This window comes from Pristiophorus japonicus, chromosome 7 (genome assembly GCF_044704955.1).
Source record: "Pristiophorus japonicus isolate sPriJap1 chromosome 7, sPriJap1.hap1, whole genome shotgun sequence".
NCBI classification, from domain to species: domain Eukaryota; kingdom Metazoa; phylum Chordata; class Chondrichthyes; family Pristiophoridae; genus Pristiophorus; species Pristiophorus japonicus.
Genome location: NC_091983.1, coordinates 206,189,529 through 206,208,585, shown reverse-complemented (window position 1 = coordinate 206,208,585; position 19,057 = coordinate 206,189,529).

Genomic DNA, 19,057 nt, shown 5'->3' with positions numbered 1-19,057 from the left:
ATGAGGTCGTGTATTCGCGCCAGCAGTGCCTCTCCGCCATACTTCAATGCCTCAGTAGGCATTCCGTCCGCACCCGTAGCCTTGTTGTTTTTGAGCTGTCTTAAGGCTTTTTCTACCTCGTGCAGTGTTGGGGTCTCACTGAGGTAGCGGCAGGTAGCAAGCCTGTCCAGTCCCGTGAGAATTTTATATGTTTCTATGAGATCCCCTCTCATCCTTCTAAACTCCTGTGAATACAGGCCTAGTCAATCCAGTCTCTCCTCATATGACAGCCTAGCCATCCCTGGAATCAGGCTGGTGAACCTTCGCTGCACTCCCTCAATAGCAAGAACATCCTTCCTCAGATTAGGAGACCAAAACTGCACACAATATTCCAGGTGAGGCCTCACTAAGCCCCTGTACAACTGCAGTAAGACCTCCCTGCTCCTATACTCAAATCCCCGAGCTATGAAGGCCAACATACCATTTGTCTTCTTCACCGCCTGCTGTACCAACATTTAAAAGTTTCTCACCATTTAAAAAATATTCTGTTTTTCTATTCTTCCTACCAAAGTGAATAACCTCACATTTCCCTACATTATACTCCCATCTGCCAACTTACTGCCCACTCATTAGTCTATCTATATCCCTTTGCAGACTCTTTGTGTTCTCCCCACAGCTTGCTTTGTATTGTCAGCAAACTTGTATTCATTACACTTGGTCCCTTTATCTAGGTCATTAATATTGCTTTGCAGATGGTGCGCTCCAGCACTATTTCAGCTATTTAAATGGTTCATAAAGGGTGGTGGAAGCAGATTCAATCGTAACTTTGAAAAGAGAATTGGATAACTATTTAAAAAATGAAAAATTAAGAAATATGGGGAAAGAGCAGGGATGTGGGACTCGTTGGACAGCTCGTTCAAAGAGCCAGCACAGGCTCGATGGGCTAAATGGCAGTCTGTGCTGTATCATTCTGTAATTCTATGCTAATTACAGCTCAAAGTTATGATGCTGCTTCTGCCATTTCTTTGGATGGCGCGCTGTGTGAGGGGGGTCAAAGGGTGTGTTTTAATGCAGTTCCAGGAAACTATGAAGCGGATGGGTTAACCGGCTTCTCTGAAACCTAGGGTAATGATTAGCTGGCATGGCAACAGCAAATCTCCAGGCTTTGGTAGATCTCCTTGTCCACCCTCTTTCCCACCCACGAGACCCTGTCAATGAGGTACAAGAGTCAGAATACCCTGACCTCAATTGAATGACACTGGGGGCGGAGAATGGTGCTCGACCTGTGACTCTGCCTGTCCGAATCCCGCTCCCTATTAAATCGCACCCCCCCTCCCCCCCACCAAACAATCTGAGAACATTACATCATGCATGAGAAAGAAACCTATTTGTACCTGAGTCAGATATCGTAGAATTATCAGAACCCAAATGGGTAGGCCAAGGTGCCTTTGCCCAATTGACTGAGCTGCAGCAATTGTGTCATTTGCTCATGCGTGTCAGTCCTGGCCCAGTTGGTAGCACTTCTTGCCTCTGGGTCAGAGGTTGTGAGGTTCAAATTCTACTCCAGAGACTTCAGCACATAAATCCTGGCTGACACTCCAGTGCAGTACTGAAAGATGCTGTCTTTCGAATATGTTAAACCGAGGCCCTGTCTGGCTTCTCAGGTGGATTGTAAAAGATCCCATGGCTCTATTTCAAAGAAGAGCAGGAGAGTTCTCCCTGGTGACCTGGCCAACCTTTATCTTTAGACTAACACCACTAAAACATTTATCTGGTCATTATCACATTGCTGTTTGTGAGAGCTTTCTGTGTGCAAATTGGCTGCTGCGCTTCCTACATTGCAACAGTGACTACATTTAAAAAGTGCTTCATTGGCTTTAAAGTACTTCAGGACATCCTGAGGTTGTGAAAGGAGCTGTATAAAAGCAAGTAGAAACATAGAAACATAGAAATCTATAGCGCAGAAGGGGGTCATTTCGCCCCATCGTGTCCGTGTCGGCCGACAAAGAGCAACACGGTCTTCGGTCAGCAGCCCTGAAGGTTACGTATAAACCTATCAGCAATGATCAATGGTGGAAAGGTAAAGAGCATCCAGCCCAACCAGCCTGCCTCACACAATGCGACACCCCTTGCACTGCAACATTCTCCACTCCACCCCAACCAGAGCCATATGATCTCCTGGGAGAGGCAAAAAAACAGAAAAAAAAACCAGGCCAATTGGGGCACAAAATCTGGGAAAAATTCCTCTCCGACCCATCCAGGCGATCGAAACTAGTCCAGGAGATCACCCTGGCCGTATTCGATTCCCTGCAGTACTTACCATCATATCTGTGCCAGCCAACAAGAGGTTATCAACTATCAAGATTTACGGCGTGGCCCTTGACAACGTGGACCATTTCCCATATCTCGGGAGCCTCTTATCAGCAAAGGCAGACATTGATGCGGAGATTCAACATCGCCTCCAGTGCGCCAGTGCAGCCTTCGTCGGTCTGTGGAAAAGAGTGTTTGAAGATCTGGCCCTCAAATCTACCACCAAGCTCATGGTCTATAGGGCTGTAGTAATACCCGCCCTCCTGTATGGATCTGAGGCATGGACGATGTACAGAAGACACCTCAAGTCGCTGGAGATATATCACCAACGATGCCACCGCAAGATCCTACAGATCCCCTGAGAGGACAGGCGGGCCAACATCAGTGTTAGCCTCGACCAGGCTAACATCCCCAGTATTGAAGCACTGACCACACTCGATCAGCTTCACTGGGCAGGCCACATAGTTCGCATGCCAGATACGAGACTCCCTGAGCAAATGCTTTATGCGGAGCTCCGTCATGGTAAACGAGCCAAAGGAGGACAGCGGAAATGTTACAAGGACACCCTCAAAGCCTCCCTGATAAAGTGCGACATCACCACTGACACCTGGGAGACCCTGGCCGAAACCGCCGAGGTGGAGAAAGTGCATCCGGGAGGGCGTTGAGCTCTTCGAGTCTCAACGCAAAGAGCGTGAAGAGGTCAAGCGCAGACAGCGGAAGGAGTGCACGGCAAACCAGCCCCACCGATCCCTTTCCTCAACGAATGTCTGTCCCACCTGTAACAGGGTCTGTGGCTCTCGTATCGGACACCAGAGAACTCACTTTGGGAGTAGAAGCAAGTCTTCCTCGTTTCCGAGGGTCTGCCTATGATGATCCAGTCTAATCCCACTTACCAGCTCTAGGTCTGTAACCCTGCAGGTTACGGCACTTCAAGTGCCCATCCAAGCACCTTTTAAATGTGGTCAGGGTTTCTGCATCCATGACCCTTCCAGGCAGTGAGTTCCAGACGCCCACAACCCTCAAATCCACCAACCACCTTAAAACTATGCCCCCTCGTAATTGACCTCTCCACCAAGGGAAATAGGCCCTTGCTATCCACTACATCAGGCCCCTCAAAATTTTATATACCTCAATGAGGTCTCCTCTCAACCTCCTCTGTTCCAATGAGAACAAACCCAGCCTATCCAATCTGTCCTCATAGCTAAGATTCTCCATTCCAGGCAGCATCCTCGTAAATCTCCTCTGCACCCTCTCCAGTGCAATCACGTCCTTCCTATAATACGGCGACCAGAACTGCACACAATACTCCAGCTGTGGCCTAACCAGAATATTATGCAATTTAAGCATAACCTCCCTGCTCTTGTATTCTATGCCTCGGCCAATAAAGGCAAGCATTTCATATGCCTTCTTATCCACCTGGCCTGCTACTTTCAGGGATCTGTGGACAAACACTCCAAGGTCCCTTTGTTCATCTACACTTTTAAGAGGCCTAGCGCTTAATGTGTATACCCTTTCCTTATTCACCCTCCCAAAGTGCATTAGCTCACACTTCTTTGAATTAAATTCCTCTATTTAATTCCTCTATTCCTCTGTAAAGTCTTCTGTTTTTATTTGGAACATAGGTTGTTTTGCCATGATGAAACAGGCAAATGGCAAAGAACTGCCTTGAAATGGCACTGTGGCATATCAGCACATGAAAACTTAATCGCCTCATTGAAATTCCTCTCTTCTCCTATTTAAATGAGAAGAAGTTACCCGTTAGACATTTGTCACGCTCCTTTAGGTGATGTTGGCCATGCAGCGTAGATCTTACTGCCTTGATAGTCTTGCCTTCTCTTCCAATGTTACTAACGTTTTAGTGATATTTCTCCTATTAAAGGAAATTGTCTCTCATCCAAAACTAATATTTGAATCGTTATGGTGACATGAAGCCTTCACACTAAATCCAGAACCAAATACATTGCCACGAGCGTTTTAAATTCAAATTAAGTACATTTTAATGATGGGCTACATGAGTATTCTTTGAGATCGCAGATAAGCAGAATAATGAGATTGTTGGATTGTTTAGACATTGAGACTGCCTAGAATTTTTAAGACGTGATGACATCCGCTCACATTGAATAACTCTCCATGATAAGCTGGAAAGATTAGAGATCACACAATATCAACAGACAAAAAATCTTTGACAGCAAACATACCAAGCCAGTTTATAATGTGGATACTCCCCGGAAGTACATGTTGAATTACCTAAACAAATTATAGGATAATTAAAGTTTAGGTCATGTTATGAGTGAGATGGAAGGTTTCATTTCCCTTGATACTGTCTCTCAGTATGTTTATACATTTCCAATTAGGGGCAGTGGTTAATGCAAATGATTTGGCCCATTCCTTATTTAGAATAACATTCTACCTAGCTTATGTCATAGTTTTTATACATATATATTATTATCAATCTGTGGTTCCTATGGATTATAATGATGTCATTCCTCTGGATACTTGCTTCCATTTTAATTAGACACTGAAACTGATCTCATCATCATCATCATAGGCAGTCCCTCGAAGCGAGGATGACTTGCTTCCACGTAAAAAGGGATGAGTTCACAGGTGTTTCAATGAAGGACCTAATATTCCAGATCCCGAACTACATCTTGGAGGGTGGAAGATGTACACCAACCGTTGCACACCAGCCACCACACGGGCTTGACAGAGCTAGGTCTTTGTCCAGTGGCAAGGATTACCCAAGACGAATGGTGACCAGCTCTGCTGTACGGACCGAGTGCGCACTCATATCGCAGTGTGGGCTGGCCCGTGCTGCCCCTTGGGCCTCGGCTCTCCTGGGCCCCAGACTCACGCCTCTCCTGGGCCTCAGTCACTTCCTTCTACAAACTCTTGCTCCTTCGCCCCTCCTGCTGTGCCTGCCCGCACTGCAATCAGTGACCTGACTTCGCAGCCGTCACTCTCCTGCAGTGGTATACCGCCGCACGCTGCTCCCTCTGATGGCCACCGCACGCGCTCCCTCTAATGCAGCCTTTCAATCACAGTAAATCCTCTTCAATCACTAACGTGGCCTTTCGATGGCAGTGTATTTCTCATACCCCTTTCATACAACAACAACAACTTGCATTTATAAAGCGCCTTTCATGTACTAAAACATTCCAAGGGGCTTCACAGGAGCGTTATCAAACAAAATTTCACAAAGAGCCACATAAGTAGATATTAGGAAAGATGATGAAAAGCTTGGTCAAAGAGTTAGTTTTAAGGAGTATCTTAAAGGAGAAGAGCGAAATAGAGAGGCTGTGAGGTTTAGGGAGGGAATTTCAGAGCTTTGGCAGCTGAAGGCATGGCCGCCGATGGAGTGATTAAAATCGGGGATGCCCAAGAAGCCAGAATTGGAGGAGCGCAGAGCTCTTGAAGGGTTGTAGGGCTGGAAGAGATTACAGAGATAAGGAGGGGTGAGACCATAGCAGGATTTCAAAACAAGGATGAGAATTTCAAAATGTTTAAATCATCTACTAGAAGTACTCATGTGGATATTTTCAGCTTGTAGTTGCTGAGAATATTCAGCTGCAGATATTTCCACTACAATGATCCAGGTATTGGTTTCATGTGAGAGACAAGCTACAATTCACATAGGAGAAGCATCACCAATATTTCAAAACTATTAAATCTCCAAACTTCAGGACTATTCCAATAAGTGACTCCCCCAATGGGAGTCACTGTGCCATGCAGACAAGGAAGTGCCTAGGTTTGATCCCTGGTGAGTGCTGACTTAACTGGTGGTAGGGATGAGTTACAAGCTCGAGTATACCGTAGGCAACTTCTCGGGTTCAGTGAGGTCATTCGCTCCCGCAAGTGGTCTGAGCATTTTACTGCTATAGGCGATAACTCGCACTGCCCTATGTATACTTGTACAAAAGCGTAGCCCAGGGATACTCATGTCTTTTTGGTATCAGTCTTGGCTTAAGAACGGTAGCACTCTTGCCTCTGAGTTAGAAGGTTGTGTGTTCAACTCCAGAGATTTGAGCACAAAATCTAGACTGATACTTCAGTGCAGTATTGAGGGAGGACTGCAATGTCGGAGGTGCCACCTTTCGGATAAAAAGAAAAACTTGCATTTATATAGCGCCTTTCACAACCACCAGACCTCTCACAGCGCTTTACAGCCAATGAAATACTTTTGGAGTGCAGTCACTGTTGTAATGTAGGAAACGCAGCCAATTTGCGCACAGCAAGCTCCCACAAACAGCAATGTGATAATGATCAGATAATCTTTTTTTGTTATGTTGATTGAGGGATAAATATTGGCCAAGACACCAGGGATAACTCCCCTGCTGTTCTGTGAAATAGGATCTTTTACGTCCACCTGAGAGAGCAGATGGAGCCTCGATTTAATATCTCATCCGAAAAACGGCTCCTCCAACAGTGCAGCATTCCCTCAGCACTGCACTGGAGTGTCAGCCTAGATTTATGTGCTCAAGGATGACGCATCGATCCCTCAGGAGGAAGGAGGAAGGAGATTGTGGTCTGGGGATGGAAGTCCGCAGGTTTCCATGTGGCATCCAGGGAATTATTCCTGCTCTTCCCGGCCCACAAGGAAACCAAATAAATGAATTGTGCTATCTTTCCTGTGCCTCTTCTGGCCCTGCTTCTGTTTGCCTCCAGGTTTCACCGGGGGGGGGGGGGGTTCTGGACTGAACGTCACTGCCACCATTCACATCGCGAGGTCCTACTTGAGTGATTGGAGCCCGACAGTTCTATGTTAATGGGGCCCTCAGCTGCCTGTGGCGGGCAGTCCTGACACTGCTGGAAACCTGGCAGTGAAAATTGCGGCAAGCGGGCAGGAGTGCTCGTAACAGAGAGGGTCCCATGCATTTTAACCACCCACCGTCCCGTTCCCGCCAGCCGAGCTCAATTAAAATCGGCCCGTAAGTGTTCAAACCAGCGTCGTGGGGCTTGGCCCCAGGTAACCATAACCATAATTATAGCAATGCAGACAAGTCCAATTCAAACAAAGTAAATTGAATTTAATCCTATTTGGAACGTGAAGTTGATTTATGTCAGACTGGAGATTGGTGTTAGCGGCTCTCACAAGGCTTTGTCCCATTAACATTCTAGTGCTTTGTAAGGAAGGCAGATCACTAGAGTGTGGATAATGGAGATTTCCAAATTATATGAAAGAAAATACATCTTAGAAAGAGCAGACATCACCGCCCAACACCGATAGCAAAAGCCATCAGGCATACACTTGGAAAAACAAAGATTGACTGTAAAACTTGCACATGAACATTGGCTACATGAAATAACAAAGATTTGATTCTTTCCCTGCAGACATTTACATGCACAAGGAATGTGAGCTATTGTGCAACATGACAGACATATAAAGTGTCTCGATTTCCATTTACATGAAGTGGCTGAGGAGGATGTTTGGAAAAATAAACGCTATTTCTTTCCAACCACGTTTATATTGCAACCTAAGCAACAATTCCAGCACAATGTTCTTCCATTCTCCACATTGTTTCAGGTCATGGTGCTTGATCTGTTGGCAAACATCCGGACTTGAATCCCCTGTGCTTCAATGGAATCAAAGTTACATTTCCTGTAAGCCAGAATTGTGTAAAACCATCACTATTTTGGCAGTGAAGAATGATTCAACGTGGAAGTACGAGATTCAGCAACAAAATAATTGTGCCAGTCATTTGGCAACACAACAGTGAGCAATATGCTTCTCACTACACGTCACACAACACAGCCTAGTGAAGAACAATATAGCATGGTAGGTATGTTTATAGGGAGACTTCATCCTGAGAAACAATGGTGGGACAGTCATTGCCAGCAATATAAGAATACCAGAACTCGATGGGCCAACATGCAATTTTGTCTCACAATCCAATTATAACCTCCACTAGCTTCTCCTGCCCTATGTCCCAGCTCATATGTCTCATACTTCCGAGCCTCGACTACTGTGCGTGCCCCATCTCCCTGCTTCACCATTTAGAACTACAGCCTTCAGCCAACGCAACTCTGTGCTCGAGTGTTGCTTTAGCTCAGTTGGCACTCCTACCTCTGAGTGAGAAGGTGGTGGGTTTGGTAGGTTCAAGTCCCTCTCCTAGAACTTACATAAATAGTCTAGTTGACACTTCAGTGCAGTACTGAATGGATCTTGCGTTGTTGAAGCTGCCATTGTTCAGATAAGATGTTAAACTAAGGTTCAAGTGGATATGAGAGCTCCCATGGCATTATTTATGCAAGGGCCGATGTCGATGATGAAGTCCAACACCGCCTTCAGTGTGCCAGTGCAGCCTTCGATCGCCTGAGGAAGAGAGTGTTTGAAGACCAGGATCTCAAACCCGGCACCAAGATCATGGTCTACAGAGCAGTGGTGATACCAGCACTCCTATATGCCTCAGAGACACGGACTATGTACAGCAGGCATCTCAAAGTACTGGAGAAGTACCACCAATGCTGCCTCCGCAAGATCCTGCAAATCCATTGTCAGGATAGGTGCACCAACATCAATGTTCTCTCTCAGGCCAACATCTCCAGCATCGAAGCATTGACCATGCTCAATCAGCTCCATTGGACGGGCCAAATTGTCTGCATGCCTGATACTAGATTCCCAAAACAAGCGCTCTATGCAGAGCTCCGACACAGAAAGTGAGTTCCATGTGGGCAGAGGAAATGCTTCAAGGACACTCTCAAAGCCTCCTTGAAGATTTGCAAAATCCCCACCGACACCTGGGAATCGCTGGCCCAAGACTGCATAAAGTGGAGGAGAAGCATCCGGGAAGGCGTCGAACACCTCGAGTCTCTTCGCCGGGAGCACGTGGAAGCCAAGCACAAACAGCGGAAGGAGCTCACGACAACCCAAGGACCCCACCCACCCATCCCTTCAATTACTGTCTGTACCACCTGTGACAGAGACTGTAGGTCCCGCATTGGTCTCTTCAGTCACCTGAGAACTCATATTAGTGTGGAAGCAAGTCATCCTCGACTCCGAGGGGCTGCCGAAGAGAAGAAGAAGATTTGAAGATTAGAAAGCACTACCAAAAACAAATTAATTTTCTGTTTGTGGAAACTTGCTGTGCACAAATAGGAAAGAAAGAAGAAAGACTAGGATTTATGTAACGCTTTTCACGACCACCGGACGTCTCAAAGCGCTTTACAGCCAATTAAGTACTTTTGAAGTGTAGTCACTGTTGTAATGTAGGAAACCCGGCAGCCAATTTTCACACAGCAAGCTCCCACAAACAGGAATGTGACAATGACCAGATAATCTGGGGTTTTTTGTTGTGTTGGTTGAGGGATAAATATTGGCCAAGGCACTGGGGATAACTCCTCTGTTCTTCTTCGAAATAGTGCCATGGGATCTTTTATGTCCACTTGAGAGAGCAGATGGGACCTCGGTTTAATATCTCATCCGAAAGACAGCACCTCTGACAGTCCAGTGCTCCCTCAGCACTTCAGAGGAGTGTCAGCCTAGATTTTTTGTGCTCAAATCCCTGGAACATAAGAACAGGAATAGGCCATATAGCCCCTCGAGCCTGCTCCGCGAGACTTAAACCCACAATCTTCTGACTCAGAGGTGAGTGTGCTACCCATTGCTGCCTTTGCCTACATCACATTTATAGAAATCATAGATATTTACTGCACTTCAAAAGTACATTTGGTGACTGTGACGTGTTTGGGGACATCAAAGACATTAGATAAATGATAATTCTTCAAACCTCTCCTTTTTGTTAACTCTCTCCTCGCCTTGGTGTAAATTGTTGTTAGGGAGAGCCAGACAGCATATTATGTATTCAATAAAAATAAAATCTTGTTGAAAAAAATGTGTAGGGGTTCATAGAGTAATGTCTAACTCTTATTGCTCCAGTATCACTGTATCTCTGGTAGTCCCATCGCTCACTCCTGCCCCAACCTGTCACCTCTGTGCTGCAAAACCCCAGATCCACAGCTTCATCTCCTCGAGAATTGATTCATCGAGTACCCTCCTCATCGGCCTCCTTCCTCCACCTCTTCATCAGCTCCAGTTAATCCGCAACTCTGAGGGCCAGCTTCTCTCTCGCAGTCTCACCGCTCCTGCCCACGTCAAGCTCCACTGGCTCCTCAGCGCTGAGGGCATCAACTTCGAAGTCCCCACCTTCAGTTTCAAATTGCTCCAAGCTCCCGATATGCTCCAGCTAAACACCCCGCCCACATACCCTTTACCAATCCCAAGTGTGGCTTTGTGTTTCCTAACCCGCACTCTTCGCTCCAACATTCCATTCGCTTTTTCTCCCACAGTCTTATCGACCTGAGGTGTGGTCTTGAACGCCCTACGAACCGCAACCACAAATCCTTCTGCTCTTCCACGGCATTGAGCCCAATTCCATTTGAATTATAATGATTGTTATTTTGTTACCAAAATGCATCATCTCACACTCAGAATTCCATCTGCCACTTGTTAGCCCATCCCCCTTTCTTACCAATATCCTTTTTGCAGCTTATTTTGCTCTTCCGAGGAATTAACTATAGCTCCTACTTTGGTATTGTCTGCTAATTTTGACACCACTCTCTCTTGGCCTTTATCCAAATCACAGTAAGCAGGAGCGGCCCCAGAACTGAAACCGATGGGACACCACCACCCACTTCCCACCATCCTGAAAAAAGTGCCCTTAATGCCAAACCACTGCTTTCTCCCTTCTAACTAATTTTTAATCCAGTTTGTTATCCTCCCCCTAAGTACATGTCCCTTAACCTTCTCTAATAATTTCCCTTGTTGTACCTTATCAAAGGCTTTCCCCTTAATCTTTCCTGTATCCCACTGCCCCCCAGGTGCTCTCCGCTAGCAAAACACAGTGGGATGTTTTCTATTGCGAAAGATGCAATGCACATACAAATTTTTATGGAGAACATAACCTGAGCCATTCTGAGGGAACGACATACAGCGAGGAGACTGTTTTTCCATTCACTCTCCTTTCTACAGGACGGGAGTGGAAATGTCACATACATGGGGTATTTCATAACCACTTGCATTGGTTCAGGCTGAAGGCTGGGAATTGGGATATAATTTGCCTACAGTTGGGTTAGCTCTCTGAAGCGGCGTCACAATAAGAGGAAGCCAGTTAATAGAACCATTCCCTCCTTCCAGGTGAATCATAATCACTCCTTCCAGGTGAAACAGCGATTTACTTGTACTTCTTTCAATTTAGTATACTGTATTCACTGCTCACGATGTGGTCTCTTCGACACTGGGGAGACCAAACGCAGATTTGGTGGCTGCTTTGCAGAGCACCTCAGTTCAGTCCGTAAGTGTGACTCTGAGCTTCTGGTCGCCTGTCACTTTAATTCCCCGCTCCACTCCCACTCTGATCTCTCCGTCCTTGGCCTCCTACACTGTTCCAACGAAGCTCAACGCAAGCTCAAGGAACAGCACCTCATCTTTCGTTTAGGCATTTTACAGCCTTCTGGAAACAATTTCAGACCATAACCTCTGCCCATATTTGGTTCCCTTCTCCTTCCCTCCGCCCCCCCACCCCCCCAACCCCCTGTTGCCCCGGATCTTATGTAAAACAATTCTCTCTGTTTCCAATGGCAGCTGGACATTATTCCACCATTCACACCCTATCTAGACTAACCTTTTTCTAACTTCTGCCATTACCATTTCAAGTCAGCTTATCATCCCTTTTGTCTCTCTAATCTCTCCTACCTTCCACCCTATCATAGACCTTCCCTTTTGTTCTTTCTTCCCCTCCCCCTTTCAGTGCTCCTTAAGAATCTGTTCTTTTCGAACATTCGCCAGTTCTGATGAAGGGTCATCGACCTGAAACATTAACTCTGTTTTTCCCTCCAGATACTGCCTGACCCGCTGAGATTTCCAACATTTTCTGTTTTTATTTCAGATTCCAGCATCCCCAGTATTTTGCTTTTGTAACAGAACCATTTGTACCCCAGACAACAGTGGTACACCTTTAGTGCACTTCCTCCTGTGAAAATAACATCGAATGGATGCCAGCACAATGAATACTAATAGAGCACTTACATACAGCAGGCACAACTCAGAACATGTGTAGAAGTAATGTGCATTTCCCAAGATGCTAAGCCATAACTTTTTGGAGATGTATTTTGCCTCCTGTGGAAAAGGACACAGTCAGGACAAAACACCATGACTTATGCTTACAGCTCAGGATAGTAAAAGTTACTGAGGTGATTGCTTCAGTTGCCTTATTAGTGACCGGTGCCCCATAACCATAGACAGCACTCAATGGGGTAGACCGTAACTTTGTGCAATAGTATAAAATGGGTGATGGCTAGTCGGGAATCCGGTTTACATTCTCTCCCGACTTTAATGGAAATGGAAATCAGGAGAGATGTCAAATGGGCTGCCGACTTGCTATCGCCCGTTTTACACCATCGCACCGTCAAGAGCTTTCCCAATGAATGTTCCACGAAAGCACGACTTTGCGTGCATTTAGAATCTGTAGGTTTGTCAGTAACAGCCAAACAAAGAGAAACTTTCCTTAATGTCGCCAGATTAGCGATTGAGAACAGTAAAGTTGATAAAGGACTCGGCTATTGAGGGGTAGAATGTAGTGGACAGCAGTGTTTGTTTAGACTGTTTTAATATTTCCTGCTATGGTTTCTTTTTGTTGTAACCATTGCACGCCACTAAAGGAAAAGTCAGCTGGTGTCTCCGAAGTTACAGGATGAAAGGCAAAGTGAGCGACGTACCAGACTGACACCTACAGGCAGCACAGAGAGTCTCGGCATGCCACAGGAAAACTGCTGCCAAATCTTGTTTTATTTTTCATTTTTATTTTGATCCTAACTGAAAATCAGAGAGGGCCCACTGATCCCAGCGCCCAAATTCCTGCTACGTGCTCCCGGAGAGTGAGGCTCCCTCCCAGGAGCTCAATGGCGAATAATTGACCTTTATGTGTGGAAAGTGAGCCACAGGGTGAACAATGAATTGATTTTTTACAGTTAATATCTGCAGTGGAAACAGTATCGAGCACATTTTCCTCTTATAGCACTGGGGCATAAAGCATCAACTGGCACTTTGCATAAAGGAAAAGATTTCACTTAGCCGAGTCCATCTGATTTCCCAACCATTTTAATTCATAAAGAGAAATTCAGGCAGGATTCTTGATGGATAAAGTGGTGAATTTAGTGGAAATCTGGAACTCTCTCTCCCAAAAGACTGTGGGTGCTGGGTCAAGACTGAAATTGGCAGATGTTTGTTAGGTATGGGTATCAAGGGATATGGAACAAAGGCGGGTAAATGGATTTGAGGTGCAGATCAGCTGTGATCTAATTGAACAGCGGAGCTGTCTTGATTCACTGAATGGCCCCCTCCTGTTCCGAGAGAAACTTCAAGATTCATCGAATCTATCAATCAAGAATATATTCCAAAACATCAGGATGGCCTCACAGAATCCTGAAAAGCAATTCACACAGCTTCAGGACTGCAGGAGTCTTACTTTCAGGACTCTTAATAGGACATTTCCAAAGTCCATAGGGGCCGAAATTCAGGTTCCGGATAAGGCCCGTTACCGCCATTTTGCAGCGGCCATGCGGCGGTATCAAGTCCATTGGCCGCCATGATCCAAATTCACCTCGGTGATTTTCCGGGCAGTCCCCACTTCCGCCTAACTGCTCCGACCGCCGCGAGCACATCCTCAAAGTGCGCACCACTGCTCTCCCGCACCTCCATCGCACTCCGCGTGAAATTTACCTCAAGAAATCCACGAGCCGCCGCGCGATGCCCCCGACAGCTCTTTCTGTTGGTGCACCTTGTTTTTTTGTGTGGGAGCCACGGCAGCGTGGTGGTCCTTCAAGAGGGTACCCTGCTGCGGCCGCCATGTTTTTTTTGCTGGCCGACTTCCCGATCAGTCGGACAATTTTGGCCCCGGGTTTGGCCGAAACCTTCCTTGGTGGCGCTGTGGCCAAACCTTAAAAAAAAAAATCACACCTTCTCTCCCCTTTAAGTGAGGAGCGAGACGTGGTGATGAACACGCGCACTGACGTCACCAGCGCTCCACCCCCACTTCCGCCCCTCACCAGCACTTACCGCCGCACTTCCGCCCCCATTATGACCGACTTCCAGTTCGCTCCAAAAAAATTGCCAAAGAGGAGAAAATGGATCAAGAATCCACCTCGTCGGACCCGACGGTAAAAACATCTAAAAAATGATAGGTGCGCCAACTTTCTTGCGGGCCTGAATTTTGCCCTCATAGACTGTAAACATTGGTGGTCACAGCCCCAGCAATCAATATTTATTTATTTCCATCACCTGGCTGGACCTGCCACCTACCGCTCTTTGTTGGGGAACATGGACTTCAATTTCCGACTTCGCGCTCCCAGTGGAAAGCCCAGAGTGCACGTTGGAAATTCAGGGCCTGCTGCACCCAATTTTCCAACTATTTAAACGGGTGGACAAAAATCAAATTTATGATATCCTCTCCCCAGTGGGCAAGGCACGCTGCCAAGAGCAGGAAGTCAGAAAATTGCTCCCCTGTGACTAGCTCTGTCCGAAACAACATCTGTGTCTGCCAAAACAGCCAATCTGTTTTGTTTTGACAAAATCTGCCTGCAGGCAATCGACACAAACAGCGACGAAGCATTTCACTCCAGGAGTTGCAGACCACTTTATGTATTTGGCAATTTATTCCCATATGGAGAAATAGATCCAGCACTTTCACTAACAAGATGCAGCAATCCATCTTCAAATTGTCACAATATTGGCAAGCTACAAATTTGTAACAAAAATATATAATGCAAAGATTTTTATTATTGGGAATAGAATAGATGAGTCTCTCATGGAAAGATTAAATAATCTTTTTTAAAGACTTTTTTTTGCTGTAACTGTTGTACACAACCAGGTCAATTGGTGACTTGAACATATCTCACCGTTCCTTCATCTTCGCTGGGTCAGAGTCCTGAAATTCTCTAACTAACAGCACTGTGGGAGCATTTTCACCACATTATCTGCAGTGGTTCAAGAAAGAAAGCCATGCATTTATATAGTGCCTTTCTTGACCTTAGGACATTCCAAAGTGTTTCCCAGACAAAGGCGTACTATTGGAATGTAGTCACTGTTGTAATGTAGAAAAAGTGTGCACAGCACGATCCCACGAACAGCAATGTGATAATGACCAGATAATCTGTTTCAGTGATGCTGGTTGAGGGTTAAGCTTTGGAAGAACTCCCTGCACTTTTTCGAAATACTGGAATGGGATCTTTTACATCCACCTAAGAGGGCAGACAGGGCAGTACTCCCTCAGTACTGCACTGGAGTTTCAGGCTAGATTTTGTGCTCAAAGAGTTCACCAACACCTTCTCAAGGGCAACTAGGGAATGGGAAACAAACGCAGGCCTTTCCAGCGACGTCCACATCCCGAAAATGAATATTTTTTAAAAATGCTGGGCTGTTCTGTGAAGCTTTTGGTGAATGGAAAAGATGAACGACAGTACCAGCATGACACCTACTGGCGGCACAGAGAACAGCAGCACTCCACAGGGGAACTTCTTTCTCGAAAGGGGCATTCACGTTATGACAGTGCAGCCAATGACACTCCGATATTCCTCCCACTGTCAGCTGAACTTGTGAATATAAAAAGACAGACCTGCCGTGGCTGAGGCCTTTGGACTTGTGTACTGAAATCCGCTTTTACCCCTTCACTCCTGGGGAACTGTAGCAAGAGTGAATGCCAGCAGTGGACAGTGGCACTGGGGGGAGGCGGGTGGTTTAGTCCTGCAGTCCTTCAAACCGAAGCAGCAACATTAAAGTACCTTAAGGTTTTGCCTCAGCACTCCCAAGGTCATGATCTGGTGGCGAGCCTGAGGGCACTTTTACATCGACAGCGTGCTGTCAGTGTAGAACAGCTGCAATTCTGCTGTTGAGGTAGTGTAGTGGTTATGTTACCGATCGACTTAATCCACATTAGATGAGTTCAAATCTCACTATGGTATTTTGAGAATTTGAATTCTGGAAAATAAAAAGCTGGTACCACTAAAAGTGCCCAAGATAGCTGTTGTAAAACACAACTGGTTCACTAATGTCCTTTGGGGAAGGAAATCTTCTGTATAGGGAATTCCCTCCCTAACTTCTCCACCTCCCTCTCTTCCTTTAGAGTCTGCCTCTTTAACCAAGCTTTTAGTCACCCCTCATAAAATCTCCTTCTTTGGCTCGGTATCCATTGGTATCTGATAACACTCCTGTGAAGGACTTTGGGATGTTTTCCGACATTAAAATGCAAATTGCTGTTGTTGTCCTTACACAATCTGGCCTATGCGTGACTCCAGTCCCACACCAATGTGGTTGACTCTTAACTGCCCTCTGAAATGGTCCAGCAATTCAGTTGAATCAAACTGCTACTGCAATGAGTCAAAAGGCCTTTCATCACCTGCTCAGGGCAACTTGGGATGGGCCATAAATGTCGGTCTTTCCAGCTCTCGAGAATGAATAAAGAAAACAAAAAGTTCTGCCAACAAGATGCAGGAATATAAAGGAGGCAAATCCCTCGTTCCTTCTCAGAGCAAATGGCACAATCCAAGATGTGCCACTTTACTCTTTGTAAATCATTATAAGAGGAGCAGGCCTGAAATTAAGAGCAGGCCTCAGGCCAACAGGACACATTGACTGAAGGTGCCTTTACATCACAGTATGCCGCTATCGGCTCCAGTTGGAAATATGTTAAAGCGGCCTATCGCTTTTCCTTGGGACCACTTCTGGTTTGCTGAGCCTGCTCAGTGCGCCAATGCGCTTGTGCCATGACTCAAGGTGGCATCAAGAAGCAGTCACATGCGTGGGATGTGATCATCCCCGGGACAGCCCCTTTTAAATGGTCTCCAATCAACTTGCATAGATACCAGAACAAAGCGGGAGTGTTAACTGGGAAGCGTGGTCACCCTTGCCAGACTGTAGAAAAACAAAGGTGAGTTAAAAACACTTGGAAAGTCTGTTGCCACTTTCCACCGGACTTGTACTGCTGTTTACTCGTGTCTGCTCTTCTGTTGAATCCTGATGAAAATATGGTTTTTAATTCCCTAGTGTTCTGATGTAGGTGATAACTCTGATTCCGCCATTTTGCAAACCGTTGGGGTCGAAGTTCCAATGGCTCAAGAGGGCAGAGCGGAATCTTAGTGTACCAATAGAGGAAGGCTAAATTGGAGTGGTGCCATGCTGCTTCGACATCTTCTGCTCCCAATAGAACAATCAGGCCTCTCGCAGAAGGTAATCGATCCCCTTAGTGGGCTCCTCGCCTGGGCACAATTCCCATGGTAGTGCAGGGACTCTCCAGACACATCCCCTTTGATCCCAGGGGATGGGTGGAGGTTGCAGACAGAAGATTTGCCCATACCCACCTGCCGGAGCTTGTCTCTGTTGTGCAAGTGGGCTCGAATCCCAGCATAGCCAGGTTCGGCCTCGTTGCCCAATCCCCTAACACATTTTTGACTTGAGCCCGATCGAATTTTCATGGCCTAAATCGAAGATGCACATCACGCAGCAAGCATGTTAATTTGTTGGATTCTGTAGATTTGTCACTTCACTATAAGGCATTACAAATACTGGAAAATATGAACCTCGTGGTTTTATTATGGTTTAGGTAAAGATGTCTTTAGTAAGAGGATAGTCCCATGGGGTATTTTTGTTTCTTACACAGAAATTGGACCTCATTGTGCTTATTTTATGGGTGCAATGAGGGCTAATTTCTGGCACCAACCTTCTACTGTGCGAGGATGCCTGAAAGACATTCAGACCCAATATTTGGTTGAGCCACATTTTCAGGAATCTGGGGCAGCTGCCTAAAACAGGCATTAGGCCCCTTGATTGTGCTAATGAAGGGCCTAATGTCTGTTTTAGGACACCCGAGGGAAATTGCCCATACCCTATAAAATTGGGCTGTCATGAGTGGAGCTGGCATCGGGCCTACTCCTGGCCGAGATGCGGCCCAGCAAGCAGCCGCCACCAAAAAGGTAGTTTAAAGGTTTTTTACAGTTAGTGTGGAGCCAGGAGGAGCAAGAGGGCTCCTCCCTAGTCCCCAGCTCTGCCGAGGGGCCACTGCTGGACATGATCAGCCCCCGCCCATTCTCCTTCCTCCCCGCCCCTCACCCGGCACTTACCTCGCCGGCACTGGCCCAACATTCATTCTTATTAAATGGGCGAGTCCAAATAATGTTGGAGTGCGTGCTCCGTGCAGGATGCCCACTTCAGGCCTGAAAATGGTCCTAAAAGGAATACCCACCCCACAGAGCCTTTGTTCTTTAACATTCAATTGCAAATTCCATGTTAGCTGAGGACACGGCTTGGATGGTATTTCTGTGCATTTGTCAGAATCCGTAGGCGATTCAAGTGGGAACTGTCTGGATTTCTGGGAGAACATAAGAACATAAGAACATAAGAATTAGGAACAGGAGTAGGCCATCTAGCCCCTCGAGCCTGCTCCGCCACTCAACAAGATCATGGCTGATCTGGTCGTGGACTCAGCTCCACTTACCCGCCCGCTCCCCGTAACCCTTAATTCCCTTATTGGTTAAAAATCTATTTATCTGTGACTTGAATACATTCAATGAGCCAGCCTCAACTGCTTCCTTGGGCAGAGAATTCCACAGATTCACAACCCTCTGGGAGAAGAAAGTCCTTCTCAACTCGGTTTTAAATTGGCTCCCCCGTATTTTGAGGCTGTGCCCCCTAGTTCTAGTCTCCCCGACCAGTGGAAACAACCTCTCTGCCTCTATCTTGTCTATCCCTTTAATTATTTTAAATGTTTCCATAAGATCACCCCTC